The sequence below is a fragment of the Panthera leo genome, chromosome A3, assembly GCF_018350215.1.
Source record: "Panthera leo isolate Ple1 chromosome A3, P.leo_Ple1_pat1.1, whole genome shotgun sequence".
Classification (NCBI taxonomy): Eukaryota; Metazoa; Chordata; class Mammalia; order Carnivora; family Felidae; genus Panthera; species Panthera leo.
This window is the reverse complement of record NC_056681.1, coordinates 10,679,460-10,696,913: the sequence shown is the minus strand read 5'-3', so window position 1 is coordinate 10,696,913 and position 17,454 is coordinate 10,679,460. Positions and strand designations below refer to the sequence as shown.

Below are 17,454 nucleotides of genomic sequence, written 5' to 3'. Positions count from 1 at the left end.
GTACCAGACCTATTTCCTTTCTTTCTCCCCACCCCAAGTTTGTGCCATTAACACAGAGAGCTTTGAGGTTTTCTAAAATCTAAACATCCCAAATGTGTAGGGCTGCATTTGTAAAAAAAAAAAAAAAAAAAAAAAAAATTCAGACGAAGAGTCTCACTTCAGATTTCCATCTAAACCAATTATATCTGTTAGGATTAGGTTTCACTAAACATAACAGAAGAAAAACCCAAATATGTCATGCCTTAAAAAAAGATCAAAGTCTATTATTCCTTCATAAAAAATTAGGGACCCAGACTGTCTTTTTGCTCCACCGTCCTCAGCATGTGGCCTCTATCCTCAAGGTCACCTCGTGATTCTAAATAGCTGCTGCAGCTCCAGCCATCGGATCAACCTTCTAGGCCAGCTGCCAGAAGACACTGAGGAGCCAAGGGCCCTCACACCTTCCCCTTTACAGAGCTGTCTTGGCAATAACCCACCAAATCTCCTTTTATATCTCCTGGGCCAAATCATAGTCCTGCGGTCTTATCTAGCTTCAGTGGATGCTGAGACGTGTAGTCTTGGACACTGGCTGACAGTGAGGTCTCTGTCACCATCGGGGATGCAGTGTGACTACAGCAGCCCAGAAGAACTGGAGTTCTGACCACCCAGCACGGCGTTGGGGACCAAGGAGTCCGCTGGTGCTTCCAGCCTCCTTCACTGACCCCGAGGCTTCATTTCCTGGGCAGACTCTCCTCTTCCAGAGGGACTGTGATCTGGGGTCAGAGGTGACTTACTGGCTTTAGTAAATTGGGCTCAGCAAAACCGAAGGAGCAGTCTTCCTTTGGGATCTCGGGGGTGTGTCTCCAGGCTCCACTCCGGAGGCAGCACAGCCCCTGGGGCAGCTCCGTCACCGTCACCGAGAGCCTGTCCCCCTCGTTCGCAGTCTGCTGACCTCTACGACCCTCCTGTCCCAGTAGAAAAGCATTCCAGGGCTGCGATCCGGTTCCGTTGTCTCCCTCAAGGTGGCGATACCGCCATGTGGGCCCTTCCACCATCACTTTGCTCTCATCTCATCCCTGATCTCCCATCGGCTTGCTGGAACATTGGAGGTAGCCCTGGGGGTGGGGGGAGCCTCAGGAGAAGTGGGGCCTCCTTCCACAGGAGCCCCGTGGGATGGCCGTGGTCGGGAGGGCTGGACAGTGGAGTTGACCGACAGCGGGCTGCCGTCAAGGAGCACCAGTGGCTAACGCATCCACCAGAAGCTGGTGGTGGGGGGCGGCACGGGATCGACCCCCCCCAAGAGGCTCCAGGAGGAACAGGACCTGTGCCTTGATATGGGTCCTCCATTCTCCAGACTTTGGGAGTAGATGAATTTCTATTGTCTGAGCCCTCTGGGGTGCCGCATTCCAGCAAACTGGAAGGATGGGGCTGGCACTGAGACTGGGGGAGGTTTGCATAAGAGGAGGGAGAGGGGGAGGGTCCCTAGGGGGAGGTTTGCATAAGGGGAGGGGGAGGGTCCCTAGGGGGAGGTTTGCATAAGAGGAGGGGGAGGGGGAGGGTCCCTAGGGGGAGGTTTGCATAAGGGGAGGGGGAGGGTCCCTTGGGGAGGTTTGCATAAGAGGAGGGGGAGGGAGAGGGTCCCTAGGGGGAGGTTTGCATAAGAGGAGGGGGAGGGGGAGGGTCCCTAGGGGGAGGTTTGCATAAGGGGAGGGGGAGGGAGAGGGTCCCTAGGGGGAGGTTTGCATAAGGGGAGGGGGAGGGGGAGGGTCCCTAGGGGGAGGTTTGCATAAGGGGAGGGGGAGGGTCCCTTGGGGAGGTTTGCATAAGAGGAGGGGGAGGGAGAGGGTCCCTAGGGGGAGGTTTGCATAAGAGGAGGGGGAGGGGGAGGGTCCCTAGGGGGAGGTTTGCATAAGGGGAGGGGGAGGGAGAGGGTCCCTAGGGGGAGGTTTGCATAAGGGGAGGGGGAGGGAGAGGGTCCCTAGGGGGAGGTTTGCACAAGAGGAGGGGGAGGGGGAGGGGGAGGGTCCCTAGGGGAGGTTTGCATAGGGGGAGGGGGAGGGTCCCTAGGGGAGGTTTGCATAAGGGGAGGGGGAGGGGGAGGGTCCCTAGTAACCCTCCCAGGGATGCCTCAAGGGTCAAATGAGGCAGTGTACGCAAAGTGCCCAGCACGCCTGACCTGGGCCTTCTCCCCCCACTTCCCATGCCTGGCTTCACGGCTCAGGTCTTCCCCTCCCCCCCACCCTCCCTGTGACCGCCACCCACCAAGAAAGGTCTTGCTACCGAAAACAGCCCTCCGCCTCCCGCTGTGCCCTATCATCCCATCTCTTTTCCCGAGCAGCACTTAGGACTTTCTGGAGTAATCTCATTCTTTTTTTTGTCTGCTTTCTGCCTCCCCGTTAAGGCAACAGCAAGACACACACATGCTCTCAACCGAAATTTGCATGTGGGCGGGGGCTTTCTCTGTGTTTATTTTCATTTTATGTTCTGTTCCTTTGTTTTACATTTTATGTGTCATTTTCTTTTATGAGTCCCCAGGGGTGAGGACTGTGCCTGGCCCCGAGCAGGCCCCTGATGGGTGCTTAGCAGGTGCTTGGCGAGGACAGCCTCCAGCCTCCTGGCCTGGTGGCCCGGAGTCCCGTGAAGGCTCCTTTGCAGAGGCCTGAGATTCTGAGTCCCTGGGTCTGGCTTAGGGCTCGGAAATCCGCGCTTGTAACAAGATCTCCACGTGATTCCAGTGCAAGCGGCCTAGAGGGGCACACGCTTCGTCAAACACCACCGTCCAGGCTGCTCCAGAAATGGTACAGAGCACAGGCTTGCTGCAAAACGCTGCCTGCCTGGGAGACTCCTGCCTCCAGGGACTGGACATTTTTGTGATGGGCAGGAGCTTGGACTCACACAGAGCTTTAAGCCCTTCTCCTAAGCCCTGCTCTTTGGGGTGGTGCTTCACATACACACGCAGGGTGTTTCTGCACAAGTCTGTATCTGACTCACAGGACCTGGATGGAGTCAGGAGGGAGCCTCCCGGCAGGACAGCCACTTTGATGCCAGCCCCGGGATAATGTCACTCCAGATGCCTTGTGACTCAGCCACGGCCCCGAGGGCATCCCTGGGTGGGGAAGGGATGAGCTCTGGCATCTACAGAGTTTAGAACCAAACACCTCAAGATGATTTCTTAAGGAGTCGAGTGCACTCAGGGAAAATTCAGATAAAGGCCAGGGCTCGAGGGATGAGGGCAAGGGGTGGTTGCCAAGAGGTCCACTTATAAGCTTCACCAAATAAGGGCATGGCTCCCAGAGCCTCAGGCGTAGCTGACCTTCAAAATGATACCTGACCTTGGGAAAGCAGTGAGTCACAAGGCTCTAGTGTCTGCTTCCTGACGGCAGAGCTTCCGACCTCTGCGAGCCCTGGGGCATTTCTGTCCTGACAGCCGATGTCAACTGCTTCTGCCCAGATGCAGCGAGGCATCTTGCCCCGTGAGCCAGCCTCTCTGGGGAGAGAGGTCAGCTTCCGGGGGGCGGCCCCAGGGCCGATGAGGGCTTAGTATCTCAGATGAGTCTCAGCTGGTCCCTGGTTTGGGGTGACCAGTCGGCCCTGGATCCATACGTGAGGATAAATCTTGGCGGCACGAGGAGATGGGGCCGGGGAGAGGCAGAGACCAGAGGGGCGGGCGCTCGGCGGGCTGTCTTCTTCGCTTCAACCCGTACCGATCGGTCGTGGCAGCTGGGGCTGACGGCACAGGCTCACATGCCAGGCTGAAAAGGGAAAAAACCCTGTTCTCTGTTTGCTTTCTCACACGCTGCTCACAGCACTCTGACAGTAGGTGTGTGGGTTTTCCCCCATCAGCAATTCCGCAACACCAGCTGCGACTCTACAACTCAATCCGATTCTGACACTAACCGGAATCGGCACAGACTCCCCAGGCCGCGGGGTCAGCCCCGCGAGGCTGCCTCCCCCTCCCCTGGCGACTTTGACACCAGCTGCCGGTCAGGTGAGCCTGTGCTTCTAGCCCACCAGCGGCTCAGGGAGGGTCCCACAGCCCCCTCCTCGGGTCCGATAATTTGCTAGAGCCCAAGAAAACACTTCACTTACTACCGCCGATTGATTACAAAGGATACTTTTCAGGGTATCCGTGAAGAGCCAGATGAAGAGGTTCACGGGGCAAGGTCCGGAAGAGGACAGGGGACTCCGTCCCTGTGGGGTTGGGACATGCCATCCTCCTGGCACCTGGATATGTCCACGAAGCCTGAAGCTTTCTGAATCCCATACTTTTGGGACTTTTTATGGAGTGTTCGTCACACAGTCACGATTCACTCGTTTTCTCGCCCCTGTCCTCTTTCGGGAGGTGGGGGTGGGGCTAAAATTTCCAAGCTTCTAATCCTGGTTGGCTCTTTCTAGTGACCAGCCCCCGTCCGGGAGCTTACCACCACTAGAACAAAAACTTCCGCTGTCACCCGGGAAATCCCAAGGGATTTAGGAACTCTGGGAACTGGGGTCAGAGACCAAACAGCACAACAGAAGATGCTCCTGGCATCCCTATTTACACGGGTTTTAGGAGCTCTGGCTCGGGAACCAGGGCGGAGACTGATACATATATTTTGTAGCATTCACACATGCCTCCCTAAGTGCTCTGCAAACATCTCGTGTCCTCTCTCTTCAGAAATGGGAGTGAGAGTGGAAAGCAGCAGGCTAAGAAGCAGCGGGGGACCCAGTTATTTCTAAGTTACTGGGGGGTCTTGGGCAACTTAGGGCAAAGATAACAACGCCAGTGACCGTGGCCCCGTCCTTGAGTACTTCGTGTGTGCCCGAGGCTGGGCTAAGCCCTTTTCACGTCTCGTCTCCTTTCATCCGCACACGGTGAATGGCAGGAGCTCCAGAGAGAGGTAAACGGAGGTGAAATCCTGCCACCTACGAGCTGGCGACCTTGAGCATGTCGCTTAACCTTTGGGGGCGTATAAAATAGCCAGTATTTATTCATCTCGCAAACCTGAAAACCGGGCAGGGCTCGGTGAGAACAGCCCTTCTCTGCTCTATGTGGTGTCAGCTGGGGAGGCTCACAAGAAACGTGGCATCTGGAACCCCTGAAGGCTCGCTGGCTCGCAGCGGCTACGAATGCCAGTGAAAATGCCAGCAGAAGCTGATGCTGAAGCCGGCCGTCGGCTCAGACACGGGGGGCTCCCGGGAAGCGCTCCCTCTGGCCGATCTCTTTTCAGGGCGTGTCTAGTGTGGTGGCTTTAGGGTGGCCGGGTTTCTTTACATGGCGGCCCAGGGCTTCAAAGGCACGTGTCCCAAAAGAAACCTACAGAAAATCTGTGTCCTCAGAAGTATTTTCTGCACCTGCTGGTTGATCACTCTCATTCCTCCCCTTCCTCCTGCCTCTTGGAATCCTCACCCTGCTTAGGCATCGACCTCTTTCTGACGCAGCCATGAGACTCCAGAGAGGCTGACCCCGTCTCCAGACCCGGGAGTAAACTCGATCTAACCCAGGGGATGGCGAACATATTCTATGAGGGCCCGAGATTAAATATTTAAGGCTTTGCAAGCCACACAGTGTTCGGTTTGGTTTTGTTACATTTATTTTTGAGAGAGAGAGACAGAGCACAAGTGGGGGAGGGGCAGAGAGAGAAGGAGACACCCAGAATCCGCAGCAGGTTCCAGGCTCCGAGCTGTCCACACAGAGCCCGACGCGGGGCTCAAACCCACGAACCGCGAGATCGTGACCTGAGCCGAAGTCGGACGCTCAACCGACTGAGCCACCCAGGTGCCCCCAAGCCACAGTGTTTGTCGTAACTAATCAACTCTGCTGTGGTGGCCAGAAAGCAACCGAAAAATGATACATGAACAAGTGAGCGTGGTTGTGTTCCAGTAAAACTTTATTAACAAACCCAAGCAGTGGGCCAGACTTGCCCACCCCTGGCCTAAGCCAGTCATGATCATCTAACCCCCAACCAGTGATTGGTTCGGAAACCCAATCTGAAACCCACCAGCACCGAGCGTAGCCCTGGTGGGAGTCGCTGGGCAATCAGTCACGTGCCTGATGAAGAAGGACTGGGAGGTACTTTATTGTCAGAGCAGGGCTCTTGGAGGAGGTGACGTTGCACCCGGCACCTCAAGGCTGCACAGGCCGTCACAGAGGAGCTGTGGACAGGGAACGGCGGGTGCAAAACTGGAAAGGCTTTGTTCGAGGAAAGAGGCCTGGGGCAGGGTGAGCGAGCAGCAGAGAAAGGAGGCGGAGGGGGGCCGGTGGGGGTCAGCTGCCAGTAGGGAGAATGTGCTATGGTGTAGGTAGGATGGGGACCCATTCGAGAACCCGCCGGAGGGTTTTGATGAGTTCTCTGGTGACCTAGACCTAGAGAAACATCCAGCAAGTTTCACGGCCAGTGTCGTGGCCGGGCGGTAATTGTCACATATCAGACCCGCTTTGCTGCGCGAAGCAGATACGTTGCGAGTCAGAAAGATAAACATGACGTGAGGATCCCCGTCATGGCTGGGCACCGAGGCCTCGTGCTCAGATCAGCCCCACATCTGGCACCTCTGTCCTCTAAAAATTCCCAATTTATCTTCGAACGGGTATTTGGTAAGTGGAGTCCGATGGGATGGGGGCGGAGGCGGACTGTGTGAGAGCCAAGGCGACCTCGGCTGTTCCCAGGATCCGGAATCCGAGACGCCCACCACCATGGGAGTTCATCGAGACTCAGGGGATGTCCAAGGGATGCGTGTTAGACTCACGGCCGGCCGAGTGGTAACTGGGGGGTGGGGGGAGGGGCACTGACAGCCCTGAGAGGCCAGGCTTTCTGTCAGAACCAGAACCTGCTTGGAATGTAGAAAAAAAGGCAAATGCGGAAAGAGACCCGACCAACCAAGGAACCCTGTCTTACCCGTGGAACTTCTGTTTTGGTCAGTCATTGATCCTGGAAACGAGCCTTGGAAGGAAAGGAAGGATTGCGCAACCCGTGATTCCTTCTCCTTTCTGCCCATCCTCTCTCTGCGGCGAGCAGAAGGCAGAGGGGGGCCGGTAGAATGTTCGCGTGTCCAGAAGAGAAGTTTCTGTATGATGTTTCCCCTGCACTGGCAAGGATGGAACGTGTGTGTGTGTGTGTGTGTGTGTGTGTGTGTGCGCATGAGCGACAAAATACAAGTCATGTAATCTGGGTGATTCTGCTGGCGGGCTCAATGCCCTTCTCTTTGAATTTAGAATTGGAGTTTTGCAATATACAGCCGGGCAACAAAAATCCATGCTAATCATTCTAAGTTTTTTCTGCACGGAGAACAATAGCAAATAGCAAAGAAACACCCATGACAAGTCAAGAAAGGAAAATACTTTCTATTTCAGTACCTTGGGTATCTTTATTGGCACTTTTCTTCCTGCTTTTTGAACAAGGGCCCTGCATTTTCATTTTGTCCCTGACCCTGTGGCTTGTGCAGCGACCCCGAGATCTGTGTAGAAAGGACAAAGGGAAGAAGTGAGCAAGGGCCTCGAGTAGTGTATGGTGAGCAGCACTGGGCTGGGGGCCCAGCGCTTGCCTCCCCCAACCCAAATTTGCAGAGAGGAACAAGCGAGGAGACTCGTTTGCACTCGGTTCAGTTAATCGAGTGGCCGGGCAGGCATCAGCAGTAACTTAGACTTTATCACAATATTTTCTTTGGCTCCTGGCTTCACCTTGAAGGTGAAGTTCGGTGAGGGGAACGGCTGCCGTGAGCTCACTCCCTCGGGTCCTGTTAGAGGCTTGTGAGCACAGAGTAAGCTCGTTCTTCTGCTCTGAAAAACAATCAGGCCCTTTCCCTCTTTTATTTATTTTTTCGTTTTAAGTCCAATTTAGAAAGGGCCGGGGGCCGTGACTCAGTCCTTCCTCCTCGTGTCCCTTGGAGAAGCTGAGGACGGAGCGTGGGGCCCAGTAACCTCCAGGAGCGATATTTACGACCCGCTGGGAGGTGGAAGGCACACACCACTGGTCTTCCTGTCGCAGCAGCTGGGGGGCCGTGGCATGGGGGGGCAGGGGAGTGGACCCTGCCACTGGATGGCCCGGGTGTGGCCCGGCACCCTCCCCTTGCTGTCACCAGCCCAGTTTCTCTGAAAGGCTCTTCTGCTTCTGGGGCTGGTGGGAGTGGAGAGCCAGGGGGACGGGTGGCCGGTGGCCTTTCCCAGGGTCTGAGTGAGAGGTAGTCTCAGCAGTATGTTTGGGCACCTTCTGTGGTCCCCAACCTGAGGACCGGATGGGAAGAAGCATGTGCCTTGGGCCCTCAGCGATCAGGAGGGAAGGAACAGAGAGAGGGGACACTGCCTGCCCAGATGGTGGGATGAGGTCACCCTCGGGTGGGGGCTGGGGGTACGGTGGTTTGTGGAATGTGCTCGCTGGGCCATTCCAAAGCTTTCTCTAGCATGCAAGCAGCACTGGGCAGTGTAGGAAGGAGCTTCATGGGGGGGCGAGCTCACAGTCTCGGATGCATGCCACTCACATGGCCAGTGCAAGGAGAGCACAAGAGAGATGCCCAGTGCACGTGAGTTCTACTTGTAATCGGCGTGCTCCAGAATCTAAAACTCCCCAATTTTTAAATGTCACCCAAGTTGATGCTCTCCTTTTTCTTTGATAACAGCTCGTCTTAATTCTTGTCAGGCCCGTGGCCGTCCCAAATACGATTCACCTCCAGCAGCTGCTACGTGTGGCCAAATGACCAAGTTCAGGCCAATGGGCCATTAGCAGAAGTGATGTGGGCTTTGGAAGAACTGCAAGGCCTTGACCCTCCAGAGGGAGGGCACACCCTTCCCTGCCCTTCTGCTGCTGGCTGAATGCAGACCCAGATGACGTGATGGTGAGCCACCGTGGCCACTCTGGAGGGTAGCACTCTGGAAAGGAAGTGGAACAAGAAGGAGGGAGCCTGAGTCCCCAGCCCCATGGAGCCTTCATAGCCACCTGCTCGTCGTCAAACAATTCTGGGAGAGAGAGAAAGAGAAAATTCTCTCTTCCTTAAGCTGCTATTATTTGGGGTCTCCAGGTCAGCAGCTGAACCTGTACCCTAACTAATTCCTTTGGCAACTATCTCAAGTTTTAAAACCACCGTGTGGGCTGACAACCTGGTGTGCCAAAGAGAACACATCCCAGGCTCGGCACAACTTGTGAGACCACTAGTTTGCAACCTCTGCCTTAGATTTGGAAACCCAAACCTGGGGAATAAGACAGGAAAGAAACGAGTTTTGTTAGAACCAAAGTAGAAGGGTGGTAATAATTAAAAGCCCAAGAATTATTATGAGCTGTCTGTGCCAAGACTGCACTCAGTCCTTTTCCTGCATTATCTAGTTGAATCCTCAAACAATCCTATAAGGTAGGTTCTTTTACAGATGAGGGTCCGAGGGTTTATGACAGTACACGTGGACCAACACCCACTGTACATGTGGTCAGTGAGAGCCTTCGGGCCAGCAGGAAGCCCCAGAGACCGTGGACATGATGCATTCTAGTCACACACCCACCGTGGCAGAGCCGCGACTGTGGCTGGGACAGAGAGGGGAGGGGCCCTTCCCCTCCACAGACGACCAGGCAGTGGTAGCCTTGGGCCTCAGGAGAGGTGCCCCTGCAGCAGAGAAGCAAAGAGAGCAAACGTGGGAGAGAACGAGGGATTCCGTCACTCACGGCTGAGTGTCGGAACTCCCTCCGACCCCTTCGGAAGTGGCCTGGACGGGAGAGGTGCCCAGAGGGTCCTGAGAGGGTGTTGAGATAGGGTGCGGACCCCCCCCCCCCCCCGCCCTCAGGCTTGGCTGTGGTTTCCTGAGCCTGGCTGCCCTTGGGAGGACCCTCGCCCCAGGTCCCCGCCAGCACCCTGACTCATGCTTGTGTCGTCACAGGAGAACTGTTCCTCCAGACAAAGGGAGGAGGCCCGTGGTGTGCTTATGGGCAGCCACAAATGAGGGGTCTCTGAGCCTCCGAACTGCAGCAGAGCAAAGGCTATTTTAAACCAGAAGAGAGAGGTTTAGGGGATGAGCAGGATATCCTGACAAGTTGGAAAAAAATAAGGCATTACTTCCCAGGTTGGCGGGCAGGGCACGGGTTTCGAGCCACGTTTCTGACCCTTCTTGACGTTTCGGTGGGATGATGGCAGACGAGCACCGGGCTCTGCCACTTAACTGGCTGTGTGACCTCGGACGGCTTACGTCACCTCTCTGACTCTCCGCGTCTTCTGTAAGATGGACGTGATGGGAGGGTTGTGAAGATTGAGTGGAGTCATTCGCCCTACGCGTCTGCGTGATGAGGGCCGGATGAAACGCTCCACGAATGGCGCCTCTTACGTTCTCCTGGACGGCGTCTCTCACTAGTGTATTAGTTTCTTCTTGCTGCGGTAACGAATTACCACACACGCAACGGCTTAAAACGGCACCGATTCAGTATCTTACGGTTCTGGAGTTCAGAAATTCTAAAGTCAAGGTGTCAGAAAGACCGAGTTCCTCCTACATGTTCCCAGAGGGACTCCATTCCCTTGCTTTGTCCAGCTTCCAGAAGCTGCATTCTTGGGTTGTGGCTCCCTCCTCCATCTTCAAAGCCGGCAGCATCTTGAAATCTCGGTCTCTGACCTCTGCCGCTGTCACCGCATCTCCTCCTCTGACTCTGACCCTCTGGTCGCCCCCTTTCTGCGGACCCTTGAGATGACACTGGGCTGCCCCAGGTCACTCAGGGGAATTTTCCATCGCAAAATCCTGCATCACATCCCTGAAGCCCCTTTTGCCATCTCAGGCTTACATCCTATTCATAGTTTCCGGGGATTCGAATGTGGACATCTCGGGGACTACTACTCTGTCCACAACTGGTGATGGTGATTTTTTTTTTTTTTTAATGGGACTGAGAAGGTATCTTTAAGGTGGCTGTTTGGACTGAACATTTGCAGCAAAGGCCCAACAGCAGTGGCTAAAACAACATGAATCTGTTGCCAGAACTAAGGAGGGGTCCATTACCTCGGGTCCTCACCCTCTCCACGCTGATGCTTCACCATCCTCGGGGGTGTTCTGGAAAATTCTCCATCACATCTGCGGCCTAGCCAATGGGAAGGAGCGAAGGGGAGAGTCCACCCCTCTTTTCCCTCTACGAGCACACCCAAAAGTTGAATCCTTCACTTCCGCCACAATTCCATCGTCTGGGACCTGGCCCCCCAGGCACAGGCAGTTGCAACAGAAGGTTGAGAAGGGTGGCTGTTTTAGGTGGCCAGTCGTCCAGTAAAAGTAGGAGTTCTGATACTAAAAGGGAGGGAGGGAATCAACAGTAGGGGACAGATAGCAATCTCTGCTACAGGGCTGAGAGAGGAGAGAAAATTGAGGTCTCTGTCATGGGCATGGGGCTGGTGGAAACACTAAGCAGCGCCCTCAGGGGGAAGGATGTGGAAACACCCCTCGTACACACGGTTGGTAGCCTACCCAGCATCTGATTTCCTTCTTCCTTTTTTTTTTTTTTAAAGTTTTACACTTTTGTTTAATGCTTACTTATTTATTTTGAGAGAGAGAGAGAGAGAGAGGAGAGAGAGGAGGTGAGCGTGAGCAGGGGAGGGGCAGAGAGAGAATCCCAAGCAGGCTCTGCCCTGTCAGTGCAGAGCCCAAAACGGGGCTCGATCCCGCGAACTGTGAGATCATGACTGGAGTGGGAGTCAAAAGTCGGACGCTTCACCGACTGAGCCACCCAGATGACCCTCGTTCTTTGTTCCTAAGAGGAGCCCTGGTTTGTTCAAGATCGCAAAGTACTTGGCTAAAAAGTTTGATCTCCCAGGCTCCCTTGAGACCACGAATGTGCACAGGAATCTGTTGGGGATTTCTGGAGTGGCTTTCAGTTTCCTGATATAAATGCCCTCCCTTCCGGCTTCCTTGGTCTTCCTTTTCCTACCAGAAGCTCAAGGTGTGGCAGCCATCCATCTGGCAAACACGAAAAGTGGGCATCTCGATCAGTATCACTGAGCCACCCTGACATCTGCCGACTGCCTGCCCTCAGGCCTCCTTCTGCTGGAGAAAAACGAACTCCTGTTCGTTTAATCCTCTTTGCTCTGACAAGCTGGAATCTCCTTTGCCTGCCTGTTGGCTTTCTGCCCTTGTACCTTAGAGGGAGGCTTGAGGGAGGTCGTGCCCTGCCCACGTAGGCACAGCCCATGGCTTGTCCCACCCTTCTCAGGAGAGACCCACTGGGAAAGGAAACCAATTGGGGCTGCAGAGGAAAACCAGGCCTCTTACGGACATTAACCAACTTGATCCTTTATCTGTAAATGGAAACCAACATTCAGGGGAATCTCAAGGCACGTGGGGAAAACAAGTATCACAAAAGGGAAGGATCACAGTGGATGAACGGAATACTTCACTCTGAGCAAGCGGAGATAATTCAGGGAAGGGGAGAACAAAGATTTCATTCTAGTTTGTGTCTTTAAGAGGATTTGAGAGACGTTTGCCTCAACAGGAGTAGGTTGGTGTGAAAATGGAGTAGTCAGAGGGGAAGAAAATGAGAGGAATCTGATCGTGCTCAAAAATTTCAGTGAGCGGGCTGAAAACTAAGATCTAGCCGATGACCAAGTTAGTATCTGGAGTCCAGGATCAAAGAAATGGCCTAGAGTGTAAAGGGAGAGCACTAGAAAATATGAGAAAAGTTGAGACAGAGGTGATAAATCCAGGATTTTCAACCCCTGTGAAATGGGAATTTCCAAAGAAGGGAGAGAATGGTGGGGAGGAAATAATAAGAGAAACGAGAAGAGTATTTCGCCGCACTCCAGGAAAGACTTAAGGTCTGCAGGTTACGTGTTCCACCAGGTTCCGTTTATAATGCATACCTACCGACATCAGGGGAAGTTTTAAAACTTTAAGAGTAGGGGCGCCTGGGTGGCTGTCGGTTGGGCGTCCGACTTCGGCTCAGGTCACAATCTCGCGGTCCGTGAGTTCGAGCCCCGCGTCGGGCTCTGGGCTGATGGCTTGGAGCCTGGAGCCTGCTTCCGATTCTGTGTCTCCCTCTCTCTCTGCCCCTCCCCCGTTCATGCTCTGTCTCTCCCTGTCTCACAAATAAATAAAAAACGTTAAAAAAAAAAAACAAAACGTTAAGAGTAAAGAGGCTACCAACCAAGCTGTGGGAAATAAAGTGTCAAACCACAAAAGACGAAGAATCAGATGAACGCCAGATCTGTCGCCTGTGTGGATGCCAGAAGATGAAGCTAGGCCTACCATGATCCGAGGGCTAAAGATTCTCAATCTAGAGTTCCTTGCATATGGCTAAACAAAATTAAGATATTCTTAGACATTCCAGAATTCAAACGTTTACAATCCTTGTACTCTTTACGAAAACAACTGCTCAAGGATCTATGTCAACCTTCTGAGAGAGAGAGAAAGAAAGAGAGCAAGAGAGAGAGAGAAAGAGAGAGAAAGGGAGAGGGAGAGAGAGAAAGGGAGGGAGAGAGAGAGAGAAAGGGAGAGAGAGAGAAGGAGAGAGAGAAAGGGAGAGAGAAAGGGAGAGAGAGAGAGAGCAAGAGAGAGAGAAAGGGCGAGAGAAAGGGAGAGAGAGAGCAAGAGAGAAAGGGAGAGAGAGAGAAAGAGAGGGAGAGGGAGAGAGAAAGGGAGAGAGAGAGAGAGAAAGGGAGAGAGAAAGGGAGAGAGAGAGAAAGGGAGAGAGAAAGAGAGAGAGAGAGAAAGGGAGAGAGAGAGAGAGAGAAAGGGAGAGAGAGAGAAAGGGAGAGAGAGAGAAAGGGAGAGAGAGAAAGGGAGAGAAAGAGAGAGAAAGGGAGAGAGAGAGAAGGGGAGAGAGAGAGAGAAAGGGAGAGAGAGAGAGAGAGAGAAAGGGAGAAAGAAAGGGAGAGAGAGGGAGAGAGAACATTCCGAGCAGACTCCACGCTGTCAGTCCAGAGCCGGATGCGCGGCTCGATCTCACAACCCATGAGATCGTGACCTGAGCGGAAACCAAGAATCAGACGCTTAACCGATTGAGCCACCCAGATGCCCCGATTCCCTCACCTTTCAATGGGAGGAATCATTCAATGCCATCTAACGCTGGTAGATCAAGAAGTAGAAGCAAACGGAGCGTTCAAGGTAAACTTTACCATCAGAAAACCTAGAAAAGCCAGACCAAGAACTATGAGCCCTGGGGAAGGGGCTGGCGAGTCCTCTGGTAGAACGAGACGCCGTGTTACACTTTTCTCCCCCTTGATCGTAACATCCTGAGATACTAACGTCTTCATGTTCGCGCCTAATACTTTCATTATTGAAAAGAAGTGTTATCACGTGTACATGTGCATCTGTTACTGCTATCATTCAAGAAATCACTTCCATTTTCAAAAAACCTACTGCTCTAAGGGCGGCGGGCCGTCTTGACCGTCCTGATTGGAAGTCACACATTTTGCAATGACCGTTACGGCGGGTCTGGGGCCCGCTGCTAGCAGCCAGCTTGGCCTGACCCCTCAGTTCTGTCCAGTCACGCCTCCCTCCCAAATCTGGGGGAACGTCCGTCTGGCGGAGTCCTCTGAGTTCGGAATCTTGGCAGACTCATCATTTCAGTGGGAGCCCCGGGATTCCCCGGGGAAGTGGCTGTTCTCCCCCAGAGGGAGGGGTGTGGGAAGAGGGGCCCAGGGAGAATCGGGAGGAGGGGTCACCGACATTGCAAAGAGAATCACCACTGGGGGCGTCTGGGACTTTGTGAAATCCGGTCTAGCAGAATCCCCTAGCTCCCCCGCAGCCAGTGTGGGGTGAAATCGCCCCAGCTTTGGGGTCTCTCCATGGTCACTCCCGGGTCTCCCCATCGGCGTGGGTCCCCAGGGCCCCCTTGGGAGCCGCGGCCCCTGCCGCAGGCCCCTCCGAGGGGTCCAGGCCGCCCGGGGTGGCCGTATCCCCGTGGTTCTGGCCGTGAGTCACGGCCCGGTCGGCCGTGCGGTCCCCGCTATCTCGGGGAGCCGGAGATCCCCGTTAATTCCCTCCAGCTGCCTCTCTGCAAGGCTGAGCTCATCTCTTCTGGCGCAGGAGGAAAGCGGAGTTTGTTGTGTCTTTGTTTCATTCAGATGGTTTGGATGATGACTCACTTCATTTCTTCTTTCTTTCTTTTTAAACCAGGGCACCGTCTGGGAGTCGTTTTTGATTAGGAGCTGACCTCAGAAATATGCTCGCATCATTTTGAAAACATCTTCCAGCACCACAGAAACCGACTCAGAATGAGAAAGGACACTGAGTGGACGGGGGCCAGGACTGGGTGTGTGCTCGGGCCCGGGGCCTTCCCGGGGCTCTCGGGGGGCGCGCGGGCCCGAAGGGAAGTGGGGGTGCATCCCGGTCGTGCCCCCGGAAGCGTATTGGCCTGGCCCGGCTGGGAGCGATGATGACGATTGTCATTGCCGGCATCACACAGGACACCGGCCAGTATTAGTGACTAAAATCACGGGCCACGTGGTTTTGGCGGGAGGGGCGTGGGTGACCGCACTTTGTACTCACACCTCCGATCAGGGGGATCTTCTGGAAGCTCCAGGTCTGAGTGGCATCGTCGGGCATGGCTCGGGAGCCGGGCAGGTCAAGGGGAAGGTCAGTGCGCTTGACCCACTTGGTCAGAATGGTTATGGGGATGGAGTCAGGAGCACGGAGCCACGAGGCAGAAAATGTGAACCCAGGGTGGGTGTGGCAGAGGGAGGTCACAGGCCAAGAGCAGGGCCTAAGTGGGGTCAGAGGCAGTGTTGACAGGAGGGAAGCGGGAGGCGGGCCCGTTGGGTGCACGAGGGTGGGGGGCAGCAGAGAGGGGTGGTTGACCAAGGGCGAGGGTCTCTGCTTTCATTTCTTGCCATGCCTCTGCTCTGTGGTTCTTGATTTCCCAGGAGTTCACAGCCTAGGGGAGACCCGGGGGGGTAGAAATCGGCTCCAAGTTGGGGGGGGTTAAGGAAAGCTCCCGGTGGGAGGCGGCTTTGGAGTCACAGGGTGGAAGGGAAGGACCCGTGCGGGAGCCAAGAGAGCACCTGTGCACCTGTGGGGGAGGGCGCTGCTCCATTGGCAGGGGTTGGAGCGGAGGGAAAGGGAATTCTAGAAAATCCGAAGCCTAGGTCAGAACAGACAGTGACGGTCTAATGAGAGTAGCAACGAGGATGCTGGAGGGAGGCCTGGCATCTCAATCTCCCGGTGAACAGCAGGTGCCTGGAAGGCAGAGGGAGCAGCTTCTGGAATGGCTCCTCCTGGTGCCCATTTTGGGGAGCTTTTGTGCGGGATGTTTGCCAAGTGATAAACCATCCGGGGTGGGTCAGTGTGTTAGCTTCCCAGGGCTACGCCGTAACAAAGTGCCACAAACTGAGTGGCTCGAAACAACAATCTGTGTTTTATGAAACAAAATTTAGGGGCGTCTGGGGGGCTCAGTCGGTTACGCGTCCGACTTCGGCTCAGGTCGTGATCTCACGGTTTGCGAGTTCGAGCCCCGCGTCGGGCTCTGTGCGGACGGCTCAGAGCCTGGAGCCTGCTTCGGATTCTGGGTCTCCCCCTCTCTCTGCCCCTCCCACGTTCATGGTCTGTCTCTCTCCGTCTCTCAATAATAATTTAACGTTAAAAACAATTTTTTTTTTTTTTAACAAAATTTACTCCCTCACAGATCTGGAGGCAGAAGTCCACAGTCAAGGTGTCAGGAGGGCCAACCTTCCTCCCAAGGCTCCAGGGAGGAACCCAGTACTTTCTCCGGCTGCTGGTGGCCGTGGAACTCCGCTCTCTGCCTACATCTCCACAGCCTTTTCTGAGTCTTTCCCTCTTCTGGTGAGGACTCTTGTCATTGGATTTCGCCCCCCCCCCCCAAAAAAAAATTATCCAAGATGATCTCGTCTTGAGATCACTGACCTAATTATATCCCCAGAGGCCCTTTTTTCAAATAATGTAGTGTTCACAGGTTCCCGGTGGGCGTTTTGAGGTGGGGGGCGCCCTTCAACCTACTACAGTCAATAAGGTCAATTTTCCCCCATTCGGTGGCAGCTTCTTGAGAATAGAAACTGTACATCTTTGTTCACTCATTCATTCATTCCACAAATACGGAGGGAGCGCCCAGCACGTTCCAGGGCCAGTCAGGGAGCTGAAACCATCCCAGCAGATTCAGTGCCCGCCCTCACGGAGCTGACCTTGCAGTGGGGGAGGCAGACCCAGCAAAACCAGAAACACAACTGCACGTTGCAGGGAGAGCTGCCAAGGGAACAAGGGAGAGGCAAGGCCAGTAAGGGTGGGGTGGGGTGGGCCAGCTCTAACCAGGGAGGGCAGGGAAGGCTTCTCAGAAGATGGGACCCATAAGCTGGGACCTGGATGCTGATAAGGACCTGGTTGGAACCTCCCCCTCTCTCCTTAACTGTGCGATGTCGGCCGAGTTGCCTAATCTCTCTGTGCCTCAGTTTCCTCTTATGTAAAATGTTGATGGTGACAACACGTCCTTGGTGAGCCATCCTGAGGACCGGGTGAGGGAGCCCAGGAAGAGCCCTCAGAAAGAACTTCAGGGTTCCTAGAACCTGCCCGGTGAGCGATAGCTAATCCTCATAACCCAGTACTTA

At 54.5% G+C, this 17,454-nt stretch overlaps 1 long non-coding RNA gene across 1 annotated transcript in view; it reads left to right on the top strand.

Moving 5' to 3' along the window:
• LOC122215410 overlaps nt 1–15,421 on the top strand; it is a 54,877-nt gene extending 39,456 nt beyond the window's left edge. The window contains exon 4 of the long non-coding RNA XR_006200363.1: nt 15,017–15,421. This is a non-coding gene — a long non-coding RNA (uncharacterized LOC122215410). The remainder of the gene's footprint in view (nt 1–15,016) is intronic.
• Nucleotides 15,422–17,454: the final 2,033 nt, after the last annotated feature.